Source organism: Dreissena polymorpha, chromosome 4 (assembly GCF_020536995.1).
Source record: "Dreissena polymorpha isolate Duluth1 chromosome 4, UMN_Dpol_1.0, whole genome shotgun sequence".
Classification (NCBI taxonomy): Eukaryota; Metazoa; Mollusca; class Bivalvia; order Myida; family Dreissenidae; genus Dreissena; species Dreissena polymorpha.
This window is the reverse complement of record NC_068358.1, coordinates 64,284,992-64,307,620: the sequence shown is the minus strand read 5'-3', so window position 1 is coordinate 64,307,620 and position 22,629 is coordinate 64,284,992. Positions and strand designations below refer to the sequence as shown.

Sequence of the window (22,629 nt, the reverse complement as noted above, 5' to 3'; positions counted from 1 at the left end):
TATTATTCCACCAAACGCCATCTTTCAGATATAAACATTACTTGTGTAACGTAAAATTGCAAGTATAAAAATGAATATATACATGCGTTTAACTTACAACCACAATTGGCATGATCACTATGAAAACCACTATATAGACCACGAACATCTGTAAAATAAATAAGTAAACAAAAATGTATGTGTATGGTTAGAAATTTAACCCTATGATTAAAAGTATAAAACTTATAAAATCTATAATAAATGTTGACCTATAACAAAAATTCTAAATATCTTCACATATATCTGACTGTATGTTAATGCAACATTAAAATATAAGTTTCTCACCCAAAACGAGCCGTTCTTATCGATAATTCAATTTGGCAAGGCCATTCCAAAGATAATTGCTGAAAGCAAGTGACGAACAAGAAGTTTAAAATCTGTAATTTATATCCCGAAAGCATATGCACTTACACAGGTGGTAAGCGTGTGGCTATGATATAAATTAGTAAAAACATCATTTTGAATGAAAAATAATCGAATTATAACGAAAAATAAACTTCTCTGAAAATTATTTCACTATCAAATATATATATAATTAGGTATTCAACTCAAAATCACATGAAAATAGGGTGCATCGCTTTGAACAGCAATAACTTAATAAATTGTGCAGCGATTCCATGAACTTGGTCTTATTCAACGAAGAAATAAATTGCCTTTCTGGAAATGTACACATCTTGCAATATGTTTACGAATGCTGGGTCAAAGTTTAAGCAATAACACGATACACAACTCGTGTGATCTACTCGTCATCGATCAGACCCGATCGAAGACTGAAATCTTTAGAGAGTAAAAGCATTTGCCGTGCAAAGTTCACGGACCTAGGTACCATAATTCAATAAAACGTATGAAAATAAAGCATTCTTACCGTTATTGCCGTTACATTATGCATCAAAACTAACTATCCAGCGCCGTTTAAAACCTTTGTTTACATACATTTCAACTGGCCGACATTTTTAATACACGAGTGATTTCATTGGTCCAATGCGAAGGTGTGTCTTTACTCCTGAAGATTTCATTCATAAATCGGGTCTGATCGTTGACGAGGAGGTCACATGAGTTGTGTAAGAAAGAAAATTCATTTCTGCGTTGAATAAGACAGAGTTCATGGAAATTGCTGCACAATTAATGAAGTTCTTGCTGTTCAAAGCGATGCACCCTGTTTTCGGGTGATTCTTATTTGAAAACCTTGTTATATATATTTTTAATAGTGAAATGTTTTTTTCAGAGAAGTTTATTCTTTCGTTATAATAAGATTATTTTTCATTCAAAAACGATGTTTTAACTAATAATATCATAGCCACACGCGAACCACCTGCAAAGCACTACCAAAGCAAAAGTAACCAATAAACATTTGACTTCTTTTTTTTTCAATACACATGCCGATTATATCGTACATTCAATAAATCAACAACAAAATAAGCTGGCCAAACACTGTAAGCAAACTTAATGGTAAAGTACATCCAGGTCCATCCGGATGCCCGTACGTTTTCCAGATATTCCTGGACTCCTCATCAGTTAATCTTAAGACAATGAGTTGTAAGGTGTAAAGTAAGTGTTGGTGCAAATTCTGACTGCATTTACATCCGAAGTGCTTATGTTTTTTTACTGTCGGCAGTTTAACAAATAATGGATTGTGCGTCACTTATGTAATCCAAAATTATTTTGCAATTTAGTGCGTTTTGTTGGAAATTGCTTTATGTATTAAACTTGTATTCCTGTGTGTGCTGCAATCGAATAATGATTTTTTTTTAATCTTGAAGTCTCTAGATGAGAAGTATAAAATATGCATACTATTCTGATAAATAAATTTTATTTAAATTATTGTTCTCATTGTTGACAGATCGCTGAGATTACAACATGTATTACTTACGCAGTATACGCCTTGTAAAGGCAATTTTCATGAACATCTCTGAATAACCAGTTTCCATATCCAGATGATGTGCAGACTGAGCTTCCTGTAGGCCTTCTAGATTTCGTGTAGCGATACCCCCTGTATCATAAAATGTGTACGATGTACTTAACTGAGTTATGCACTTGTATTACCAATACAAGAGTATATAATAGTGTTGTATTGAGCTTTTATCATTTGTTAATAAATATAACTAAAATTGGTAATTTAATATGTCACTATTTGTTTTTATATAATGTATGCTGATAAACCCCGAGTTACACGTTCTTATTCATTTAAACGTAATTTATATGTACAGCATAGGTATGAAAGTCGGACCTTTTGCACCCCAATTCTAAACATCTATGTAAAATTATTAAAATGACAAAAATAAGCAAATAGCATTAAAGAATAGGTGTTTTAAGTAAAACTTACAGGTGCTGAATCTGTAAAATAGTAGACTTGCTTTGCAATTAAACGCACACTTATATGAACATATACATAAAAGTGAATATTGATAGAAGATTTGATTACATATTTATTGGGTGTTTTATTGCATATCAATTTGGCCAGTCGAAACGTCTTTTACTGAACATTTTGCGGATTTCTTAACTGATGTCGATGAATCCTAGAGTCATCGGAGCTGTCTTCCACTACGTCTGCGGAGTATATTTCCGGAGATAAGCGTGAACACGGACGATTTTTTAAAATGGTCATAAAGGAAGCCAGAAAAAATCTAGCAGCGTTTTCATTCAAAGGTATACTAGTATTTTAGTGTGTTTATTTAATTGTCAATATTCCTAGTTTGATTCATTTCATATGCGTGCAATTTGAAACAGTGAAAAACTTATTTGTTGAAAAGATATAAAACACAAAAATATGTATGGATACACATTCAGCTTTTTTAAAAGAACAAAAATCTCTTCAAGAATGAAAATAGATGCTATTGATCGATATTTCAACTTATTGATATTTTAATAAAAAAATTGTTTCAGCGTTTTTATCCCACCAATATGTATCGATAATGGTACGTTTGATTTAAGCATGATAATCAGTTTCGTGCTTTGTAAACGGGATTGCGATACATAACGTATTTATAAATATGTTGTTACGGGGCTTTTCATAACATTATGAACTTATATCTTATTATTTTGTCGAAACAGCTTTATCAACAGCATTTCGCTTATCGTCTACGGACAGATTGGTGAAAAGCATTTTGAGTAGACGTAACAAAATATTGAACCATGTAAAAATCGCGTATTACGGTAAACTGATTTTAATCAACAACATTATTGGTTGTTTAATCAACAAACATATTGCAACGTAATTACACACTTTTAATATACCCAACGTTGTGCATTTTACTTCATACGACATCGTCAAAACGCGAAACAATACGCAAATCTCATTTTAATCAATATTACTAATTAAAATCCCTGTAACATTTTGTAGAATATCAACAAGATTTTTTAGTATCTTTCAGTACGATCAGATAGATTACTTTTTGGTAGTAGTGTACTTATCATCCTGGTATACGTAATTGTAAAACACACGATGCCATGAACAAGGACATGCTGTGTACGAAATAAAAACAGACACCATTTCATCATGATATTGCCAACCGTTATACTGCTTTAAATCATATTATATATCAATCCTTAGTCAAACAAGTCCCAACAATTAACTGACCGTGTCAACTTAGAGTATTTCAAACGGGTCGTATTCACGGTGTATATTCTTGATGGAGAGTAAGTTGGTTCCTTTTTCCTAGTTCCTTATTCCTTATTCGAATAAGGAATAAGGAACTGTTCCTTATTCCTTATTCACGCGTAATACATCTGTTATATCGTTTTAAAGAAAAATAATGCAAACAATTCTGAAGTAAATCAAAACAAAATAACTCGAATATATTTACTTTATGTATTACGTAACATATTCATGTTTCTTCTTCGCGCTTGCATAGGATTTCTTGTTTAAACTGAACCGATATTTTCTAATTCGAATACTAACTTCACATCAACAAAACCTAAAGCATATACTATTATTCTACATGTATGTGATATAAAAGTGAAATCTTGTACATTCAAACATGTTTGTTTCTTATTTATAATCCAGTTCCTTATTCGCGGCTGAATATGGAACTGGTTTCTTATTCCTTTTTCTAGCCGAAAAACTGGCATTTTCTTACTAAAATATCAATGAAATTGATCCAAAGTAAACCACATATAAATGAACATATTATTTATATATTGGTTGTGAATTGCAGCACATCTCTATTAAGTTTCATTTAATGATAACATAGTTCCTTATTCGAGTTGAAAAAGGAATAAGGAACTGGTTCCTTGTTCATATTCAAATCGAATAAGGAACTGGCTTGTTCCTACTAAATAAAATATCAAAATAAACCAAAGAGAACAGCAAATCAATGAAAATCATTGTTAATGCAGGTTGGGTATAAAAAAACATTAATTGTAGTACATCTCTAATAAGTTTCATTTAATGATAACCTAGTTCCTTATTATGATTGAAAAAGGAATAAGGAACTGGTTCCTTATTCCTTATTCAAATCGAATAAGGAACTGACATTTTCTTAAATAAAATGAACCAAAGAGACCAGTATATCAATGGAAATCAATTTTAAATGTAGGTTGGGTATTGAAAATATGTATTGTATTACATTTCTAAATAGTTTTTTGCGTCATGATAACCAGTTTTTTTTTCGTGGCAAAAAGTAACCGGGTGCACTATCTTCGGAACAATAAGGACTGGTTACCACCAAGACCAGCGCTATTTTGTCGTTTATCACGACCTTTAATCTGGTGGCAATGTTGAAGATCGCCGGAGGTACCGTTGGCATCCAAGATGAAGGAGACACGTTTTTCGGAGATAGCAAATATATTTAAATATAAGCACCCAAGTAAAGCTGGTATACGCATTTGTTTTTTAATTATAAAACAAAATACGGAGGCATCTCTATGAAACTTTCCAGATTTCTAGAGGCCCCTGACTCGCTGCTTCCGGTGCAGTCTCGCCTTGATGTCGCACTGACGAGAACGCTGTCCGAAATAATGGCATTCTGTACGAATAAAGTCGGAACTGTTACGATAAGATCGGCGAGTGACTGGTTACCAAAAGTAGACATCACCGTTTTGTAGACCCCTCATTCAATAGTCGTGTGCCGAGATTAAAGCTAACCGAATATACCGTTGGTCTGCATGAATGAGAATATGCGTTTTCGCCATTTAACATTCTATGAAGAAAACACACTACACAGCTAGTATGCGCGCATGCGTTTGAATTATAAAATGAAATATTGAGGCAACTCGATTAAACTTTAAAATCTACTTGAGGAACTTGGACCGCTGCTTCCGATGCAGTCTTGCTTTCATGTTGACGCATTGAAATCGCTTTGCATCTTTAATCATTTCCCTTTGTAACTGTTTAGGTATAAGAACGGAATGGGATAGCTAAAATATTACTAGTTTTCAGCTATCGGTTAGTATTATCTAGAAGTAAAGGTTACAAAACATTTTAAGAACTGTATCAGAGATATAAATTCAAAAAATCTTACATTAAAATAGCCAATAATAACAAATATGTAGCTAAAACATGACAAGTATTCAGCTATCGCTTAATCTTCTCTAGAAGTAAGGGTCAGAAGACTTCAATAACTGTATCAGAGATATAAATTAAAAAAATCTTACATTAAAAATAGCCAATAATAACGAAAATATAGCTGCGCTATTCTAGAATGATCCGAATTCAAATATCCGAAATTATGGCCTCTGAATAAGGAATTGGCGTAAAGTTAGTTCCTTATTCGGAACTAACTGTATTTCGAACAATCTCTTTCGGATATGTTATATTTAAGATGCAGTGTGGGTTATTTAAGCGTGATTATGTTATATGGCCATATTCTGTCACATTTCTTTGTATATTCTATGTTACAAAACACGCTGAAAACAAGTATTATGAAGACGATAATTAGTTAATGGTATTGCCTTTCTCAAACATAAATAAAAATTAACCAAATAATGTAAAATGTCGATGAAAATCATGGATTATGTAGGTTCGAAGTTTAAAATATTTATTGCAATATATTTCTACCAAGTCTTATAAAATAAAAACACAGTTCCTTATTCAGTGCGAATATTCCTTATTCCAATCGAATAGGGAAGTGGCATTTTCATACTAAACACTCTATTAAAATGAACCACAGAGACCAATAAATCAATCAAAATCATTGTAAATTTAGGTTGAGTATCAAAAACATTTAATTGCAGTACATCTCTACTATGTTTCATTTAATCATAACCTAGTTCCTTATTCAAATCAAATAAGGAACTGCCATTTTTATTCTATACAAACTATTAAAATGAACCACATATAACCAATAAATTAATGAAAATCATTGTAAATTTAGGTTTGGTATCAAAAACATTAATTGCAGTACATCTCTACTATGTTTCATTTAATGATAACCTCGCTCCTTATTCGGATTGAAAAAGGAATAAGGAACTGGTTCCTTATTCCTTATTCAAATCGAATAAGGAAGTGGCATTTTCATACTAAACAAACTATTAATATGAACCATTATGAAAAAAAAGTAATGAGGGTTGGGATGGGGCCGGGTCAGAGATTTTCACTCATTGTTTTAGGTTATTTTACATAACTTCTTCATTTCTACACACATTTACTTTAAATTGATACTGAACATCTCTTATAATAATACGGTCAATCTCAACTATGCATGGCCCCATTACCAACTCTGGGGCGCCCCGCCTACATAGACCACGCCCACCCAAAATTTTGTTATAACATAACTTCTTCATTTATTCACCAATTTACCTCAAATTAATACTGAACATCTCTTATGACAACACGGTCCATCTCGACCATCCATGTCCACATTCCCACCCCAGGGCCTCAAAAACATAGGCCTTGCCCACCCAACATTGCCTTTCAATATAACATCTATGCAGCATGGGGATACGCGTCGGCCTCTGCCGCGCCACTCATAGTTTAAAATGATTTGATTACATTTAGCGGAAAAACTTTTGATTTATATAACAACGTATGTGTTATCTACGATTTTAAAGGAAAAATTGATTTTTTGGGTAAAAGCACTAAAAAAGTACGGAAACCCGACGTTTACGCCTCAGTGCTCACCCGATCGTGTTTGATAACTTTAAAAAAGTTAATTATACAAGTTTAAGTGACTCTTATTTGTAAAAGTTCATATACCAATTGTAGAACTCAATTAAGAGCTGTTTATGATCTGTTGATGGTATGATTGAATTGATGATGCAATCATGAACTGTATTTCATTGGAGTAAAGTAATGAACGTTCATGGACACTTACATGTTTCACATTCATTCATAAAGGGTTCATGAAATTATTTTGATAACTGTTCTTAAAAAACACTATAAATGAACTATTCTCAAGAACTCAGTTGAATTATCCGAAGGGATATTAAATAATTATAAATCACTGATTCTACTCCTTTAATTTGACGTTTCGGCATTATGCCTTTATCAAAACAATGGAAAATATCCGTAAACTACATTTTTACGTCTTTTGACAGCAGATTAAAAAAGTAAAAAAAATAATAAAAATAAATAGTAAAAATAGTAAAAAATATTTGTGAAAAACATTATATATTAATCATCAAAATAAATGAATGAAAAAATAATAGTACTATATGCAATTTATCTTATCCATTATATGTATATGATACATAAAATAGCAAGTATACATCATAATTTAATCATATATCATTATATAATCTTTTACGTAGATATGAATTGATATCATTTAATTCATTAAATAAGTTTACCCTATTTATTTAATGATACAAAGTTAAGTTAAATTATAATTATATATGATGATGTATTGTTTTATTGTAAAATACCAATTTATTTAGTACACTGTATTTAAAGCACACATTTGATATAAGATTTAGATATGTAATATGTAAGTATGTAAAGTCATTTCATTTTTGGCGAATTTTTTAGATATTTGGCGCCATTTTATATAACGTCATTTATGACGTCATCATGTACAACGTCATTTGACGTTTAAAAACATTTACTTTGTTATTAAAATTGTGCTGTCAAAAGACGTGTAGTTTACGGATATTTTCCATTGTTTTTATAAAGGCATAATGCCAATACGTCAAATTAAAGGAGTAGAATCATTGATTGATATTCTCTAGAATAAATCGAGGGCTTTTTATTTGAAATTATTGATTGGCTATAAATACTCATAAAATCACGATCTGCATTTTCGTGAAGGCAGCTTCACCCAGACATACTACTAGTAGCTACTACAATGCATCGCGCGATATTTACCTCCCCTTCTACTACCATTGTAAACATCATGTTGAATTTGCCTATGCATCACGCTAATAAGTTGGTTAATACAAAAAAATATTATTGTTTTTGTGCAGAGAAAATATTTTTTTGGATAATGCGATCGGTAAAGATATTATTTCGAAATAGCGGTTTGTTTCAACGGTTTTCGTTTACTTCCGTATTCGTGGCCGTCATTTTGACCATAACAGGTCATGTGATAAATTTCTCGTTTTCGATATTTTTGGCGGTTTAATTGGCTTCCGGCAACAACAGTTTGATGAACAGAAGATCAGCGCACCTTTTAGTGTACATTTTGCTTCCTTTTGCCATTTATACGCTTTTTCGTGCACATTTTAGACTGTCGGGTGTCAGAAAAATCAATAATTGAAATGTTTGTTAATGCGCTGGCAACGATTTCTTTTTTATTTTTCGTCATTTGATGTTTGTATTTTCCCGCCGATACGTTCACATGACCAAAAGTTGCAGCGCAAATGAATGCGCGCTATTTTAAAGCCAATGGCAAGGTCAGAAAAGCATATATTTAGATACCGGAAGTTTTAATATAGACCGGAAACAGAACTAACAGTCATTGGCAAAACGAAAATAGAGTCTCGAAATTTCGATTGTTTTGAAAAAAAAGAAAGCAATTAATGGTTATTGTGAACGTCACAGGTAATTGGTTAATACTTTCAATGATTTTTATATATTGTCCGATCTGTTTTTGTTTAATTATTACAGAACTTTTGCTCACCAAGATTGAAGAATGGCTAGGTCGATCGTCAGTCCCGATAGTGGTTTCCGGTCGTTTCCCCCCCAAGACGTTTCCTCCCCAAGACGTTTTCCCCCCAAAACGTTTCCTCCCAGACGTTTCCCCCCCCCCCATTTTAGTTTTAGTGCATACGTTTCCCCCCCCCCCCCCCAATAAATTTATAATTGTTTGGTTGAAGTCTAATCTTTGTTTATTATCAAAATTATCTATGAAGCAGCTTGTCTGTTTTTTTTTGTTTTAGAATTGTTTTTTGGAGGGTTTAACTGTGTTATGATTGCATGTAAATCATTAGTAAGTGCATGTTGGTGTACTAGTGGAATAAATGGAATATCCTCAAAATCTTACTGAGTATCTTATATATGTTGCTCAACACAAATGCAACCAAGAATAATGTGTAATCGAGACCTGTTTTGAATACACAATTAACACCTTATTTCAGTTTGAGTAAACCTGGGCAGGTTTGTGCAATTGTAGTTGTTTGTTGTTTTAATCCAATTAAATATGGTCAATTGGTGAATTGATAAATGGTAAAAACAAATTTAAATTAATTTCAAAACTGTTTTCCTTGTTACAGTTAAATATGATAAATAAATAAACTTTGTAACTGTCAACATTTTTTTTCATGCATTCATATGTTTATTATCAAATTATTGGATGTCACTGATTTTTTTTTACTAATAACTCATTTAGACTAATTAAAACAGAATTGAACTTTCCTTGCACATTATTTCATTATTAATAATATAATAAGCAAATGTAATAAAAACTTATTGATATTTAAATAATTTAACATAATGATATTAATAATATTTAAAAGCAAAAAAAACAACACAATTACACTTTTGTATTAAATGAATTTGTGAAATTTAAGGAAAATTTATAACTTTATGAATTAAAAAAATGTAAATTCAAAGCAATTTATTAATAATAATTAAAACAGTGATAAACTATTTAAAAATGTTTTTGTATGATAATGTGGTAACCTCATCTTATGAATGACTATCCCCCTTCAAAGATGCCACCTAATCTCATCAATGCTGATTAATTGGCCTGTATATTGCACCATAAGTACCCCTTTATACAATAGCTGTTATCTTGTAATATACACTTGCTAATCCAATTAACGCTTGTATATTGCACCATAAGTACCTGATATATTGTTTAATGGTAGGTGTGTGTTGTTACTTAATATAAGCGAAAACATAACTTTCCTATTATTTGCCTGGTTTTGAAAATATTTTCATCCTTGAGTTTCCTTTAATTTTTAAAGAATATTTTTGAGAGGTAACACCTGAGTACTACAAATCAATGTAAAATGTTCATACTAGCTGTATTGGGACATTAAAATTTAAATGTTACATAACAATTTTATTTACTTGTCTCAAAATAAATATCCCAATATGATATTTATTTAGTCAAAAAAATTTGTCTTCCAGTTAAAATTTGAATATAGTTATTATTCTTCATTAAAAATCACAACTATTCCACTTAAAATGACCATCAAAGAACATCAAAGGTGTGCTTTTACTCAATTTTTCAAGGATCGCAATTAATGAAAGAAAAATTTCAGGCACTTATAAAAACAATTATAATAAGATCTATTTAATTGGTAAAATTTGTTTGAGGCTTCCCTAAAAACAACCATAAAAAATAACCAAGTCACTTTTACCAAAGACCTATAAAATGTATTCTATAGGTCTTTGCTTTTACTCACTCAGGACTCAACTTACATTTTTTTTATTAATTATTAATTTTAATACTAATCGATAAAGTTATTTTTTTCACATATCCCGGCATTATTAAAAATAACTACTTATGATATACATTTTCATATTATGTGGACGTTTCACCCCCAAAATGGGGGTGAAACGTCTAGGGAGGAAACGTCTGGGGAGGAAACGTCTTGGGGGAGAAACGTTTGCCACCCCCGATAGTTTACAGTTTTGTTTACTCCGGCATGCTTTCGATTTGGATCATTTTGATTTGACTTATTTCCCTCCTACTTCGTATACTTATTTCCCTGACACAAACAGATTGATTTTCCATTCAGCAAGCATTGGTTTATTATTTCGTTTCCTCACTGGTTTGCCATCAGAAGTGTCATTAGATTATGACATGGATTTGTTGTCATCTGAGGAAAATGTCACTGAACACCCAATATCTGTTTCCAGTGATGGTCATGATGACTATATAAATTTCCCTCAAAATCAGGAGGAGGCATTTTTATATTATGATCATTATGATGATGGGTGCTCATCTTCCCTTAATGAGGTGCATGCAGATGTGTCAATAGAAACTGGTTGCGAGTTTAATTCAGAAAGCTCGCAGATTTTGTCTATTGACCTTTTTTCTGATGTCACCGACGATGTCACTGAAATGTCTGCCAGCTCTGTCGACATTGATTCTTTTTAACGATAAAGCAATTAAATGATTAAAAAAAACTTGTGCACATATGTGTTTCATTTGTAAATAAATAGGGTTGTTTAATGTTAATATATAATATTGAATGTTTATTTGCCATTTTTTACATTTTTCGAATCTATTTATTTTTTTTTTTTTTATAAAATATTCATTTACCAGTCTATGATAAACAGATCTTTTCAATTACAATATATATATTTGAAATACTGAAACAGGAGGATTTTTTCCTTATATCATTATGCTTGGTTAATTGTTTTTATTTATTTTTCCTATTTTATTTTAGTGTTTATTTGGTTTCAGAATTTACTTTGTTTTGTTTGGTTTATATCGGGAGAGGACCAGACCAAGCCAGATTTCCATCAATCTTCTCGTTGTAAGTATCAATTTCATTTTTTATGATTTCAGAAATCATGGATTCTTTAAAAAAGAGTGATATTATTGAAAAACTGAAAGGGCTTGGATATCTAGAAACATCAAAATATGTCAGAGAAACATGCAGCAGTTCCAGCTCATTGGAAACAATAATTAAAGACCTAGAACGATTGCACCAACAATTTAAACATCTAAATAAGAGTAGAACAAGAGTAAAAGGGAAAGAAAATTTAGATAGATTTTTATCGAGCAAGTATGAATGCCCCCGTAATCAATGGGGTAATGTAGCGTGTCATGAAGCTGGAGCTTCTTTTTCACATTCAGACAACACGAGTTTAAACGAACGTACATATGGAAATATTGCTAAAGATTTGTCAGTTTACCTTAATAACAAAACAAAAGAGCATGAAAATCTAATTTCCAGTTTTCAAATTACATTAACAGAAAAGGACATACTTCATAAGAAAGTAAGTAGACAAGAGCTTGTTTTGGGCAGTCAACGGAAACAGTTAAAGCGCACAGGTAATAGAGAGATGTATTGTCGTGAGCAGGTGAGAAAAATGGAGGGTCAAGGCAAACAGGATGAAACACAGGTGATTACACTTTCAGAGAAAGTGAATAATTTGAAAGAAATAAACAGGAACAACAAGACATTAATTGATTCATTGATGAATGAAAATAATGAGCTTAAGGAACGTTTAGACGAAATAAAGGAATCGGAAAATGTTAACTTTTATGATAAAAGTAAAAATGCCTATGACTTAAACTTGCATTTGTGTGTGTATGAGTTACTTGACCATCATGTAGCATACAGCAATATTGGCCCGGTTATCAAAAGTGTCCTAAAGTTGGTAAATAAAAAACCAGAAAGATTACCGAGTCCCAGCACTATTGAGAACTGGTCCTTAGAAAGAGGTTTACTAGCAAAAAAGCACTTGTCCGTTCAAAGTGAGCATACTACATTGTACAGTGATGGAGCAAGTAAATTTGGATGTAAGTGGGGTGCGTTTGCAACAAGTGATACTCGGAAATTATTTATTACTGGGATTGAGAGATATGGCAACTAAGTCTAGCCAAGACACTCTTGATACTTTCAAAGACATATTGAGTGATATTGATGATGTATGCAACAGTGAAATTTCACCTGGACACAAAATCCTAACAAACTTAAAAAATACCATGAGTGATCGCGCTGCTACTGAATTTTTTTTTAAAGAACTACTCTGTGAATATAGGACAGAAATATTGCCAAAGGTTATTGAAAAATTTAAGGAGATGACAAAACAAGAGCAAAGTGATATATCTTAAATGAACAACTTTTTTTGTGGACTTCACACGCTTGTACACATGGCAGAGGCTTCTAGTAAGTGTCTAAATCTGGTTGAAAATGGTCATTTTAATGATAAAGTCCCCATAAACAATCCTTCATTTTATAAGGCTGGTCAGTCAGGCACAATAAGTCTGTTGTTAACAGCATGCAAGGCATTTGCTAAGCGAGGCGACCAAAAAAATGGCTGTCATTCTAAATTTATGACATTTTCATCTGAATTTTTACAGAAGCATGGGTTTCGAGGGCTTCCCCTTCAACCTTTACACGGTAACCGCTTTAATATTCTTTTTGTAAATGCTGGTCATGTTTTCTTCTTACGTGCAGAAATGGAAAGATTTTTAACCAGTTGTTCTGTTCAAAACAGTCTACTAAAATCAGTGTTACATGACTTGAAACAGCCTTTTTTCATTGCTGGTTGTAAGGCACTAGGACTCGTATCAAAGTTTGTAACTACTCCCTTGTGGAATGTGTTAGAAAACAAACAGATTTCTATTGAGATGATGAATGGCAGATAATTCAGACTGGTAAATTATCTACAAATGTGCGTTGAAAACCTGGACGGATTTATTGCCGGTGAACTTGTCTTATATGATGATGTCCCATTGAAGAAAGACAAAATCTTTGAATGTTTAATGGAACAATCGGACATTGACCACCATGTGCTGGTTATCCTAAATGTGATTCTTCCAGCATTACTAAAGCTTATCCAAGTCCAGTATGCGGATCATTTACCAGGGGGAACATATGAGCACCTCAGTAGCCGTGAAACGTCCAGTGCTGAGAAGCACAACAAATACCCAGAGCGAGTCTTTGCATATGCTGACCATGTTATGTCATCAAAGCCGAATATAACAACACTGGCTCTTGAATCCCATATCACTTTTTCATTGAACAGAACATCTGAGTGGCTTTTAAAACAGGAAGGTGCGTTGGAAATGGTGAGACAGAGTAGACAGGAAGTACGATGTGAGAGAGAAAAGTTTAGAGCACGGGAAAAAGAAATCAGGACAAAACGAGAAATCAAACACCGTGAAGAAATTGAAAAGAAAGAAGTTATAGAGAAGAAAAGAATTGAAAAGCTCGAAATTGAAACGAATCAAATGATGTTCTATGGATTATGGCAAACTAAAAACCAAGTAAATAATGAAATTGCGCAATTACATTCACAAAAAGATCAGTAGGAAGGTTTGATAACTCAATTAAGGTTTAGGAAAAATGTGTTTAAACAAACCAGTCAAAACAAAAATGTTTACAACTTTTCTAAAGTTGAAAATGGAAAAAGAGTGCAATTATCAGTTGAGGAATTGAAATTGAATGTCATATCACTTGTTAAAAGTGCATGTTTAATTCCTACACCTGAAAAATCTGACTCTCACCTTTTAGTTGGCAGACACATTAAGCATAAATGGCTCGACAATGGCAATGCAATATGGTACACTGGTAAAGTCATATCACAGGTGAACATTTGGAATCAATATGTAACCATATATAAAGATTGCAAATTATTCATACATGTATTGATAAGATTAAACAATATTATTGTTATACTTCAGGTCCCAGGGTTCCCATCGTGGTTGAACGTTAAGTACACGGACGACCCAGCCCTTTATGCTTTGGAACTTGCCAAGGACTACCAGGCCGGAGAAGTGGAAATTACGTATAAGTTGATTTAGTCAGTTGTGATAAATTGAGCCGCGTTCTGAGAAAACTGGGCTTAATGCATGTGCGTAAAGTGTCGTCGTAGATTAGCCTGTGCAATCTGCGCAGGCTAATCAGGGACGACACTTTCCACTTTAATGGTATTTTTAGTTTCAAGGAAGTCCCTACTTACCAAAAATCCAGTTTAGGCGGAAAGTGTTGTCCCTGATTAGCCTATGCGGACTACGCAGGATAATCTGGGACGATACTTTACGCACATAAATTATGCCCAGTTTTTTCAGAACAAGGCTCAATTTATTCATTATCATAGATATAATGTACAAGTACCACATCATCTCATACATTCCAGTGCTCCAGCTAGGATTTAAATAGGGCAGGGGGGCTTTTTTGTCAAAAGGGCATTCTCGACGCGCAGTATTTTGTCAAAAAGGCACTTTCGAGCGTGCGGGCTTTTCTGAAATGCTTCCTTTGCATGTTAAATTATATGTTATTAATAATTGTTAGAATATATTATTCCTTTTTTATTTTATACTTTCCGGTGGTTTATAGAGAAATATTAGTGAATTAAAACTGATAATTTCACTGTTTCAAACATTTAAAATTATCAGTGAAAATTATCGATAATTTTCACTGTTTATGTTAAATGACGTCATTTTTTGGACGAAATGACGTCATTTTCCCAACGTAATTCTTTAGTTAAACTCTTTAACAATGTATATAAACTGTGAAATAAAGCATAAAATAAAAAGAAAATTTGTTGGATTCGGTGGATTATCGATTTTAATTCACGAGTGATCATAGAAAATAATATTTTCACGAGTGGCGCAGTATTTTGTCAAAAAGGCACTTTCGAGCGTGCGGGCTTTTCTGAAATGCTTCCTTTGCATGTTAAATTATATGTTATTAATAATTGTTAGAATATATTATTCCTTTTATTATTAAACCATTTAAATATAATGTCTATAATGAGAAAAACATTAATTACTTGTAATGTAATAAGAGATTTATTAATTATCATATGGAAATTTTTTTTTTTTTTTTTTTTTAAGGGCAAGGGGGGTCCTAGGAAGGGCAGGGCGGAGGTTCGGGAGGGCAGGGCGGGACGCCCTCAAATTTAGGCCTAGCTGGAGCACTGCATTCAATTTGATCAATATGCCAATTATTTAAAGCAAAAGTATTACTTATGTGCAAATAACATAATATAAAAGCAATCCAATGGGAGAAAAATTCATGTTTAAATATTCAGTTTATCAATTAACTGTTCACACTCAAATTAATTTTGTAATACCTGGTAAATTAATAAAAAAGATATGCACATGTGCACTTAAATTGTTTTTTCTGACTTCAGGTCGTAGGGTTTCTGTCTTGGTCCTGACACAGACTGTCGGTCCATCTATTTGGTTCCACGTCCGAGACACAAGACTATCTACGTTTGATATTTGGCTCATCGTCCCAGACACAAGACTATCTACGTTTGGTATTTGGCTCATCGTCAGAGACATAAGACTATCTACGTTTGATATTTGGCTCATCGTCCGAAACACAAGACTATCTACGTTTGATATTAGGTTCCACGTCCCAGACACCAACCATCTATGTTTTATATTTGGTTCCACATCCAAGATACAGATACAGACTGTCTATGTTCGATATTTGGTGCCATGTCCATGACGCAAACCTCCATTCGCTAGATATTAGGTTCCACGTACAAGACGCAAACCATTTATGTTTTATATTTGGTTCCACATCCAAGATACAGATACAGACTGTCTATGTTCGATATTTGGTGCCAGGTCCATGACGCAAACCTCCATACGCTAGATATTAGGTTTCACGTACAAGACGCAAACTTCTCTTCACTTTTTTGGTTGGTTCCTATGACACTATGCTATAAATCCATAGATGGAGATTTGTATGCTCCTTCTTTGAAGAAGAGGGGGTATATTGGTTTTTGCCTTTCTGTCTGTCATTCTGTCTGTCTGTCATGTGCCAAAACTTTAACCTTGCTCATAACTTTTGCAATATTGAAAATAGCAACTTCATATTTGGCATGCATGTGTGGAGCATGCACATTTTGAGTGGTGACAGGTCAAGGTCATCCTTCAAGGTCAAAGGTCAAGTATATGGCTTCAAAGCGCAGTAGGGGGTATTGTGTTTCTGACAAACACAGCTCTTGTTTATATTATATTAATATTTAAAATCAAATAAGCTGTAAGTTATTTAAACCTCTTCATTCATTATCTCGTCTGAAAAGGATTAAAATTAATATGTGATCACATTTTGTCTTTCAAGCCTTAAAGAAATTGAGTTGATTAACTTTACAGTTGCCATGTTATTTATCCATTTTTATAATAGCTCTAATGCAATTGAATGTTTCATACATGTTGTTATTTGCAGTTTAAGAAACATGCATCAGTATGTATGTGTAATGTGCTTTTTTACTGGATATAATTTGCTCAATTCATTATAAAAAATTGAAGTACATCAATGTCTTGATGATTTTTAGCTCGGATGTTTTCTGAAAAAACCCGAGGTGTTGTCATAGCCAACTCGTCGTGTCGTGTCCGTCGTCGTCCGCTTTATCGACGCTTGCTTGACTGTCCCACTATTAGAGTTTATCTTGAAGCCGAATGAGCACTTTATATCGGGCTGGGGAATGCCGTCAAAGCTAGCGAAAATCGCACGAAACTTGACAATCATGAAATGGGTCTTAAATGCCTGGTGACCACGTGAATGACATTGTTCCTTGGTCATTTGGCATCAAGCTTTTGAACTTAAGGGTGACATACAGCGCTAGAAAATACTAGTTAAAGGCATAAATTCAATTATAGAAATAACAAGTTAAAAATTGTAGAGCAATGGATAGATTAAGTAGGTGCGTTTATAGAAAAAAGCTTTATTGACTATGAAGCGGAAGTAACTTAACACGACCCAGCTATTGTTGTTGTATATGCAGCACGCTAAGCAGTCGGTAGAACGAATTAAACATGACTGAAACACAAGCAAGACGGATTTGCTGAACGTTAAACACGCGCTGATTGTCGTATTGACATATATGATAACACATATCAAAAGGCTTTGAACAATGCCAAACATATTTGCTCCAAACTATAATTAATTATGATTGAAAATATGCCCCGTGTATCATTGTTGTTTTTCATGTGCATATTCGTTCTTTTTATTGAAGAATAGGTGCAGACATTTGGTAACGAACATATCAAAGACGGGATCTCTCATTTATCCGTCAACAACGTCATACCATACGCAAACAAGAGTGCCAAACTGTCGAGAGATACGCCCGTTTAAAGGTTTTGGACACCATGCTAAATGCTTGAAATGCACTAAGTGACCTAGTGACCTATTTTTTGACCCGGCATGACCCATATTTGAACTTGACCTAGATATCATTTAGACACACCTTCTGACCAAATTGGGTGAAGATCGGAAGAAAACTACTTCAATAAGAGAGCGGACACCATGCAAAATCCTTGAAATGCATAAAGTGAGCCCGTGACCTTGTTTTTTGATCCGGCATGACCATATTCAAACTTGACCTAGATATTGTCTAGATACAACTTCTGAACAAATTTGGTGAAGATCGGATGAAAAATACTTCAATTACGGAGCGGAAACCATGCTTAATGCTTGAAATGCACTAAGTGACCAAGTGGCCTAGTTTTTGACTCGGCATGATCCATATTTTAACTTGACCTAGATATCATTAAGACACAACTTCTGACCAAATTTGGTGAAATCGGATGAAAACTACTTCAATTATTGAGGACACCATGCAAAATCCTTGAAATGCACTAAGTGACCCCGTGATCTAGTTCTTGACCCGACATGACCCATATTCGATCTTGACCTAGATATTGTCTAGATACAACTTCTGACCAAATTTGGTGAAGATCGGATGAAAACTACTTCAATTACAGAACGGACACCATTCTGATTGCTTGAAATGCACTAAGTGAACTCGTTACCTAGTTTTTGACCGAGCATGACCCATATTTAAACTTGACCTAGATATCATTTAGACACAGTCGGACCAAATTTGGTGAAGATCGGATGAAAACTACTTCAATTAGAGAGCGGACTCCATGCTAAATCCGTGAAATGCACTAAGTGACCCCGTGACCTAGTTTTTGATTCGGCATGACCCATAATCAAACCTGACCTAGATATTGTCTAGATACACATTCTGACAAAATTTGGTAAAGATCGGATGAAAACTATTTGAGTTAGAGAGTGGACACTGCTGTGGACGCCGCCGCCGCAGCCCGCCCGCCCGCCCGCCAAGGGTGAAACTATAATACGTCCCATTATTTCAAAACGTGCGTGTAATAAAAATGAATCTAAACTATAAACGGTGTCTCCGAAAGACTCATATAGTAGTAAAAGCCAGTACAATGTGTAAGCTTTATAATTGGAACTGAACATTCTGGTTACACACATTTGATTTGAAAGTCTTGCTTTCCTGTACATATCCCAATAGATATTGTTCCCTTATACATACCATTCCAAAATAAATATCTTCGAGCATTATTTTTTAAAGTAAGCAACATTCCAGAACCAGGTCCACAGTTTAAATTCAAAGGATTTTTTGTGTGTCGAACGTTGAATTGAGACCAACACAATATTGTTAGTGTTTGCATAGCATTATCACAGCTCTGATATCCATATCAGTATGATGATCAAAGCTGTGACAGTAATTTAAGGTATTGAAGCTACAATAAATGACACTGTAATTGTTATAATGAGGTACTTTCAAGAATAACCTTCAAATATTTAATTTGAAGCCAATATCATTCAACAACAATTAGAATCCCATGCACATGCTTTTCTAATATTGTTGTGTCATAGATGCACCTTAAAATGAACACGAGTCAGATTAAAACACTTCAGTATAATTCTGAAGACCTTATTTTGTGTATGCACCTTTCTTTTTTCGTAAACTTTTTTTTATCATAAACTTATTCCTCGTTTTGTTTTCAATGTGGATGTTTTCCTTTTTTACATTGTTTCTATCTATAATTGACATTGCACATATGCTTACATTAATTGTGTTGTGAAACGGAATATGTTTTATGTTACGTTCTTAAGATAAATGTTAAATGGAGAATAGAAAGCTGGCGTGTATGTGCATAGTAACATGACATTTCTCACTCTTGTAATGGCTATTGTACTTCCTTAATGAAATGAAGACAACCTGCGGCAATATATGTAAAAGTTTAATCAGATTGCATATATATTATGTCATGTGTATGATCTCTGCCAAAATGTTTGATTAAAATTTCACTTTAATGAAAATATAAAATTTAAAACATGGCAATTAAATTACCTATTTCGTAAATTATGTTGAGTGTATGGTATGGTTAGTTAATTAATGCATGCTACATATATTGGTCGTTTAGAAGAAGATAAGATTACTTGTCTTATTGTAAAACTAATGTTAATTTTATATTTGTTTGCCATTATGGACATACAGCCCTCACCTGTTCAGCTTTTGTCGAAGATTTTACGTGCTAATTTATTTTTTCTTCATTTGATACATTTTTAAACTTGGCCTATGTATGGTCAAGATAAACATTTAGACTAAAGTTCATCAAAAACAAGGTTACAAAGGCAATTCGAATGTTTTTGTATTATTATTGATCTAGTGATCTAGTTTTTGTACCCGTTTGACCCAAATTCGGATTAGGCTTGTGTATTGCCAAAAAATACTTTCTGACAAAGTTATATCAACATGTAATAAAACATGCCGCATATAGAGTGGTAGCATGTTTTTTTGTAAAGTTTGACCTAGTAACCTAACTTTTGAAATCACCTGATCAAGATTCGAATTTAATATATATATTGACAAGGTTAATATTTCGACAATTTTTCATCATTGGTAGTAATTATCGTGACTTCTCTCATGTATGAATGATTTCTTTCTATAATTGGCGATCTCGTGTTTAACCCGACGTAAACAAAATTTGAATTTGGCCTAGAAAATACCAAGATTAACAGTTTTACTAAGTTTCATGACTGAGTTAAACCAGTGGTCTCAAGAAGTGTAACGATCTAAAAGATGACGAAGTACACCGTATGCGATGTACAATAAAGAACGAAAGATAAATAACTCTTAAGTTCCATGTTATTTTGACCTTTTAACTATATTTTGTGCATTTAAATAAACAGTGGGCGCTCTACTCTGCGGGAATAGAGTATAAACGTATCGTTCGGCTCTGACTTTGCTTTGATAACGAATACAAAAGTATATTTTACTAAAGTAAAAAATACAAATGATGTCAGACAAATCTTCACCAGTATTATTATCAGTAGTGTGAATTATGTTTTTCTTTCAATGGACCAAATTATATATTCACACTGCTCAACACTATGTTATTTTATTACATAAATTGTGGATTGAGGTTAACACAACTTGGTTTCTTTAAATACATCGATAAACAAGTATCGTTTGTAATAATAGGCACGCATGATTATAGTAAACGCCTTTGGTAATAAACAAAACAAAACAATGCGCCTTTAAACCTCATAACTGGAGCAACATTTCCGCATAGAACACTTAATATGACAAAAAGAGCTTAAGGCATGTTAACAAGAGAGATACATGTGTGTATTATGAGCATTTACAATATCACAACGTCTTCATTTCATCTACAACGTTGGCATATAATTGACTTCCGAAATCTTGTTTTGCAATTATTCTTATGAGAACACCCTCGCGTACAAATGCTTATTTACGGATAATTATTCATATCTCAACGTACGCACGTTTAGGACTTCATTTTATCCACTTGCAGGTCACGTAAGCATTTTACAAATTGGGGAACTATATGGCCTAAACTATATGCGCACGTGCATTGCTACAATGGCGTAGTATACCAGACTTAAGGTGCGAATGCGAGTGATCATAAGTGCAAATGCACGCATTAAATACGCACTTTACGTGTTGACACTCAGCGAACTATATAGCCTTAAGTGCTTACCTCTAGAAAGTTTTCATACGCGCTCAAATTGACTCGCACTTGTACGCGCGCACTTGAAGAAAAATATCGCATGGACATTACATGCATGCTATCCTATTCTACGTCCACATGAACCACCTGTGTCTCGAGAGATTAGATTGTTCTTCAGTAATCAATAAATGTACTGTACCGATAAAAGAGTTCATTTCATATCGTTACTATAAATAGTAACACATTTGCGTCGCGTGCGGCGGTGTTTCGAGTATGGCGGGCCGATATGATGGAATCGGCCGATGGGCCGTTTTTTCATTTCTGAAAAAAAAACAATCGTACGACTTCAACTCACCTCCATATTAAATGTTAGCAAAAGGTGATAAATAAAATTAAGACACAAATCAACGAAACAATCAAATATAATTATAAATGCACGTATCACACAATAGGGAAAGTAAAACTATCCATTGCAAATGCATTTTACTGTAATATAGATTGATGAAACTATTTGAGATTAAACAGGATTCATCAAAAACAAAATTTAGTTAACGCCACGCTTACCTTAAATACAACTTTAATCCACGGCTTATAACAATAAAATTACACCGAGATGCACTTTCATTTTCTGTTCACCCATCCCTTATTCTTAATTTATTTCAAACCACACTATTTTTGAAAACGTCTGTATCAACTTCTTACCATTCTAACCAACAACACGATTAACGAGTGTCGTTACGAGTGTACGAGTGATCGGAGCGATTTATTTTATTCCTATCAAAGTTACGAATTATACATAATAAACACACAATCCCAGTTTTTAAACAAATAT

At 33.3% G+C, this 22,629-nt stretch overlaps 1 long non-coding RNA gene across 2 annotated transcripts; it reads left to right on the top strand.

Moving 5' to 3' along the window:
- The first annotated feature begins 8,844 nt into the window (after positions 1 to 8,844).
- Positions 8,845 to 20,600, top strand: LOC127876308 (uncharacterized). Of its 2 annotated transcripts, none has more exons than XR_008047778.1 (4): positions 8,845 to 8,953; positions 11,772 to 11,844; positions 14,727 to 14,830; positions 16,181 to 20,600. It is a non-coding gene; the product is annotated as an uncharacterized LOC127876308 (long non-coding RNA). The 2 variants fall into 2 exon arrangements; XR_008047777.1 differs by having other exon boundaries at positions 14,727 to 14,845.
- The last annotated feature ends 2,029 nt before the right edge of the window (positions 20,601 to 22,629 follow it).